Source organism: Palaemon carinicauda, chromosome 19 (genome assembly GCF_036898095.1).
Source record: "Palaemon carinicauda isolate YSFRI2023 chromosome 19, ASM3689809v2, whole genome shotgun sequence".
NCBI classification, from domain to species: Eukaryota; Metazoa; Arthropoda; class Malacostraca; order Decapoda; family Palaemonidae; genus Palaemon; species Palaemon carinicauda.
In genome coordinates this window covers 52,150,112-52,156,687 of record NC_090743.1, presented here as the reverse complement: position 1 = coordinate 52,156,687, position 6,576 = coordinate 52,150,112, and the positions used below count along the sequence as shown (strand labels likewise).

The 6,576-nt window shown below is 32.9% G+C and overlaps 1 long non-coding RNA gene across 1 annotated transcript; it reads right to left on the bottom strand.

Moving 5' to 3' along the window:
• Nucleotides 1-3,911: 3,911 nt before the first annotated feature.
• Nucleotides 3,912-6,371, bottom strand: LOC137658244 (uncharacterized). The gene is made up of 3 exons (XR_011047294.1): nt 5,789-6,371; nt 5,082-5,172; nt 3,912-4,885 (listed from the first exon to the last, which is right to left on the bottom strand). It is a non-coding gene; the product is annotated as an uncharacterized lncRNA (long non-coding RNA).
• Between the last annotated feature and the right edge of the window lie 205 nt (nt 6,372-6,576).

The window sequence follows — 6,576 nt, the reverse complement described above, 5'->3', positions numbered from 1 at the left end:
TTTTGAATCTAAATTTGGTAGGTTTTCTATCATGCCTGGTGTGTAGTGATCAGTCACAAGTGTTTGCTAAGGTCAATCAATACAAAGTTTTGAATAACCGGTAAATATAGCGAGTGCGAAGAAGTCTGTATAGTTCACCGAAGCGTCCAAGTTCCGTAATGTAAATGGTTAAAGTTTTGACTTTGGTTGCAAAGTTTTCAAGATATTTTATTTTTTTTTCCATTTAACAGCTATGGTTGATACTTAAGCTTTCCCCTATTGTAAGCGTATTGGTATGTTTAGTCTCCTATGTAATCTTATGAATAGTTAAAGTTTTGACTTAGGTTGCAAAGTTTTAAAGATATGATTTTATTTTTTATCTAACAGCTATGGTTGATACTTAGCTTTCCCTGATCAAAAGTGTATTAGGATGTTTAGTAAGCGTATTAGTTTTAGTTTCCTGACTAATCTTAGTCAAATTTTTGACCTAGGTTGCAGTTTTCAAGATGGTTTGATTTTTTTATTTAACAGCTATGGTTGATACTTGAGCTTTCCATGATTGTACGCTTTTTAGGATGTTTAGTTTCCTATCTAATCTTATGAATAGTAGTTTTTTTAATTTTGGTTGCAAGGTCCTTTTATTTAACAGCTATGGTTGATACTTAAGCTTTCCCTTATTGTAAACGTATTAGGATGTTTAGTTTCCTAACTAATCTTATGAATAGTTAAAGTTTTGACTTAGGTTGCAAAGTTAAAGATATTTTTTCTATTTAATTAACAGCTATTGTTGATACTTAAGCTTTCCCTGATTGTAAGCGTATTAGGATGGTTAGTTTCCTATCTAATCTTTTGAAAGTGGTTTTAGTGGTTAAATTAGATATATAAAGTAGTTAGTAAGTCTGTATTTTAGGTGGTGAGGTTTTGAAGCTAACGACTAAGACAATAGTGCTGTAAGAGAATAGAGGAAAGTGTGTTAATCTGTTATTTTTGGATCTTATTGATTTAGGTGGGTCTCACTTGTCAGATTTATAGCTCTTAGCTTTTGTTCTCTGGAATGTTTAAATGACTTTATTGCTTTAACACATTTTCAATTTAACATGAATTAAGTTTCAATAATTTTCTATAGTCTAAACAGCTAAGGTTTACTAGAAAATTAATGTAATTTAGTTTTGATAAACAATAATATGATTGTGGTTGCTAGTCGTAATATGTTTAGAATATAATAGGGTTAAAGTTAGCGAGTTTTTAGTTACAGATCTCTCTATACACTAATTAAACCTTCGTGAAATAGAGCATTGTTCTGAGTTTTTCATTAATTTTGAAAAGTTGATCGACTTAGTGTGATGATAGTGTGATGATGAATTAAGTTTAGCATGGTTTTTACCACAAAGAATTAGTAGGCGACTGGATATAAGCTTTATCCTTCTATATTCTACTGTACCGTCTATAGCAAATAATTTTTTTTTTACTGCTGCTGTGATTTGATTTAAGAGTAGCTGATTAATATTAATGCTTGAACCTTTTGGCTAGTACTGTTCTTTAGTAAACTGCTTTCTCAGCCTTGGGATATCTTGTCAGGTTTTTCAGTCCATGATCATTCTCACTACATCTCTTGGTTTTTAGTTAATGAGTCTTATCTTCTTATGTTTGAAATAAGTTTGTAAATGTCAAGTTTGCTGGAAGGTAATTTTTTCATTTACTTAATGTTAATCAACTTGATTCAGGGTTTTGTTATTTATTTCAACTTTCAACCTCGTTAATATCTTTAACTAAAATCTTTGATAAATATAGCTCTTATTTGAGTTTGGTAGTTAAGTTTAACTATGAATGAAATCACCGATATAGATTATACTGAAATTATTTTTTCAGGATATGTTATGGTTTTAGGAGAGAATGTAGCCGAACAGAACAGGAGAGAATGTAGCCGAACATAACAGGAGAGAATGTAGCCGAACAGAACAGGAGAGAATGTAGCCGAACAGAACAGGAGAGAATGTAGCCGAACAGAACAGGAGAGAATGTAGCCGAACAGAACAGGAGAGAATGTAGCCGAACAGAACAGGAGAGAATGTAGCCGAACAGAACAGGAGAGAATGTAGCCGAACAGAACAGGAGAGAACACAGCCGAACAGAACAGGAGAGAACACAGCCGAACAGAACAGGAGAGAACACAGCCGAACAGAACAGGAGAGAACACAGCCGAACAGAACAGGAGAGAACACAGCAGAACAGAACAAAATAGAGAATGCTGCATTCTGTTTTGTTGCATTCTTATAACATAATGAAAGAAACATGTAGCAACGAATGCAGCAGAACAAGATAATTGTTTTGAAGGCCAAAATGTTGGTATTTTTATTGAATATTCAAATAATACAAATGTGTCAGCCTTCCAAAGTTATAAGTCTCGTTCCTAACAACACCTCTCTCGGTCATTCTCTGGAAAAACGTGTTAAAGCACTCAAGGTAAGCTCTGAAAATGGCCTTCGTCCTCGTTTTAAATTTTATACGTGACAAATTACTATAATATAATACTTACGCTTGGTTTCGAAATTTTCATAAAATTGGTACTTGCCTTAGTTCGAAAATCAAACTTGAAAATGTGGAATTACAACATATGCTGACCCCATTAAATAATTTACTTGTTACCGTAAAAGCCCTATTGGGGTTGAATAACTTTTGCAGTATTTCGACTGAATTTTATTTTCATGAAGCTCAAGGAGAATTTAACTTGCACGTAACCAATCTGAAATATTTTAGTATTAGTTTAAAAGTAGAACTCATTGCTTGCCTTTATTATCTTACCGGCTAGAAAAAAAAAGTAAGAACTGAAATAAGTCCATCTCCCCACCCACCCCCAAAATGGGGGAGAGAAACCTATCATTTCTTGGTTAAATTTGTTGCCAACAAACCAATTTTACACGTATTCCACTTCTCCAGAATCTAAAATGCTAACAGGAATAGTATTTAACTTTAAACATAACTACCTATATACAAGAATGACAGTTTTAGTAAATTTTGCTATTCCTAACTTAGTCAAAAACTGTCTAAAAATTAAGGGCCGTTGAAGAAATGGCAATGAAACTTCAAGGTCGCCTTAAAACTGCCAAAGAAACTGAGCATTTAATGTGACAATATATCGAGCAAAATCTCATGTAACCATTCATATAGTGAAGTCATTAGAAAATATCAATTTGCAATGAGGACTATTTTACACCTATTTTCATATATGCCAAGATACTCTATGTATGGACAGGTGTTTAACTCCATTAAAATATTAAAATACTATTGCTATCCTATCTAAATATAATATTTCTAATCAACTTCTCACCTCAATTCCATTACTAAACTACCTAATAAACACAAACTACTTTCTTGGTATTTAGCCGAAATTTTCACCTCCATTGACAACAATGAGGCAGATTGCAAAAGACTTTCAATAGTTGTAAATAGAATTTCTTGAAAGAACATAAGAGTTAAAACTCTCGAAAATCAATATTGAAAAATAAAAAAATTCACATCCTCTAATTAGAGAAACTTTAAACAAGTCATTAGCTAGAGAATCTATCATTCAAAGATTTTATTAACTGCTTTTAACAAATGGCATATACATCTACCCTAGATCTCAAAGTCAGACGTAACCCAAATTCGCCACGAAAATGAAAATATATCAGCAAAGGTCACGAGAGAATAAATAGCCTCACGTGTTAAGCCCAAAATCAGCATCAAAGGCATAAGATCTTTTGTCACGAACATACTTTTCAGGAATAGAAAACTAACAAACGCTTCAGTCACGAAAACCAAGATGAAAGTAACAGTAAGAAAGAATAATAAAATAGCTCTATATTCAAACTGATGTATGTAAAGATCAACAAATATATTACAAAATCAATTTCATGAACTACAAAACCTGTCATTTGTAGAAATGAGAAACAAGGTTTATTCCCCCCTATTAAATAAATGTCAAATTAGAGGAAAGATGATTTATGCTAATCTTAGATACATTTCATAATATCCGAATGTTAAAATTTTACACGAGAAATTGATTACCAAGACAGCCCAAGACAAGAAATCCTAAAAACACTTACTGGGAATACTTTATATGCTTTTAAAACACCCCCCAAATCAATATTGCATTAAGATTAAACCTACCACAAGAAATATGAAAGGGAAAAAAACTCACGAATCTTGCGAAACTAAGTGGAGAAAGGAAAAGTCTATTCTAAATAAGTGCCCAGAAATTCAGTCGCAAAAGGTCACCAAAAACTGCTGGCACATTACACGTTAGAGAAATACAAATCGTCATAGTTGTGTAGTAAGGCTAATCAAAATATCTCATCCTAACCTGCAGCTGAAAGAAACCAACCAAGAGTATGAAGAGACAAAACCAGAAGAAAACTCAGAACAGAAGAAAACTCAGAACGGAAGAGAAAACTAAAAATGCAATACGAAAAAAGATAAATGACCAGAAGACAACGCAATAGGCAGAAGAAATGTCGAAGTACAGCAGATAGAGACTAACAAACTCATTGCTTGAAAAAACTATAAAACTACTATAAAAATAAAAGTAAAAATAATTAGAAAACTCCTTGCTAAAAAGGACGTGATCAGTTGAGATATCGGTATGAAAAGCAAGATGTTAGAAAATTACAATAAAAAATCAAATGACAGTAATAATAGTTAAACTACTATCTTACGACATTAAACACCTACAGCAACTTATTGTGAACTAAAATATTTTTTCTACAATACTTACTAATTAAATTGAAAGGTTTTTGTAGTAGGCCTATTTTCTATCTTTTTTTTCCTAGTCATTTCGTTCTTGACTCCTTTAAATCTGTTGTTTAATCTTGGTGTTTTAACGTTCATCCTGTTTTGTAATTCCTTTCTTTTATAGTTTCAAACACACCTGGAACAAATAGCATATTGTATACACACATCTTTCGACTACTCCTATCTTTGCCAGAAGTAGGACTACTCTCCACCTTGGAAGTATCAAGCAATATTTTTTTAATTAAATAATTTTAAATTTCACTGTGGATAAAGTTTTTGATAAAAATCATTATGGATTATTACGAATAGTATAATACTAATTCCTCTATTACCTTTCAAAATAGATTTATTCTAGTTGTCCTTCTACCCCTTGAAAAAACCATATTTCAACCACATCTTTTGCATGAAGCTGAACACCTGAATCTGAAAAAAAGTAAGTTTCATAAATTCACAATCTTACAAGCTATAAGCTATGCACATTCACTAGTTACACACATACTGTACACATATTCCTAGTTACATTCACAATTACAAGTTACACACATTCACAATCTCTCAAGTTACACATTCACAATCCTACAAGTTACTACTCGAAAATAATAGATGAAAAAAAATACGAATGCAAAAAAATCAAGCATTTATTAGGTGAATCTGAAGCAACACTCAGAGTCCCAGCAAGGTAAAAAGCTATCTTGAACTAGTACATTCCCAGAAAGACAACGATGCCGCCCAGGTGTTTGGTACCCTAGGCACTGGCTACCAAATCCCCCTACACTTCGAATACCTCGAATCCTAAAAAAAAAAAAAAAAAAAAACAGAAAAAAAGCTGTCAATCAACGACAAAAATCAATAGCTGTGACGAAACAGAGTTTTCATTAATTTAATATCACAGTTAATTAAAGGATCTCGCAAGTGTAAAAAATTGACTGACTTAAGAGTAAAGGAATCGAGTTTATTTTTAAAGGTTAGATGAAGGCGCACTAAAATAATAGGGCAACTTTAAAGTCTTGATCTGTGTGCCAAACGGAACGAGACCTACCTCAAAGAATGTCTTGCGCTGGCTTGTTCAGTTGAGTAATCCATTCAGGTGCAATAAACCATCCAACGGTCACCAAATTGATACCATCTTGATGGGCAGTTTTTTTGGACGTAGCAGCAGATCTCATGTCCCGCCAATCAGTAATTACGAAAGCAGGGACGATTAACGTGAAGTCTTACATGAACCGCATGGCAAACTAATCCTCACTGTGAAACAGCACACGACTTCATGCAATACTAGAAATAATATTCACGTCAAATTATGAGAAGATTGGTGACCTGCGTTCGCCGTGAAGAGTGGAAGGAATCTGTCCGGTCTTGGATAACCCTCGCCCAGGTAAACAGTAGTTTTATGCGGCGGCGACGCCATAAAACGCGTAACTAGCACTCAAGGTAGTTGCGCTCATCAAGGTATATAATTGGTGTCTCGAACTATTTAAAGCACACAGCAAGACATTCAATTAATTAAAAAATAAGATCCTTTAAACTTACTGCATATCTCAGTCAAAATACAAGGAAACCAGAAAAAGAACAAGAAAATAGAAAAATGTACTACAGATAGTTTTTCGTATAGTTACACACATTCATGATCCTACAAGTTACACACATTCATAATCCTACAAGTTACATACATTCATAATCATTCTACGAGTTATACATATGCATAATCATTCTACAAGTTATACATATTCATAATCATTCTACAATTTATACATATTCGTAAGCATTCTAAAAGTTATACATATTCATCGTCCTACAAGTTAATACGTATTCGTCGTCCTAAAAGTT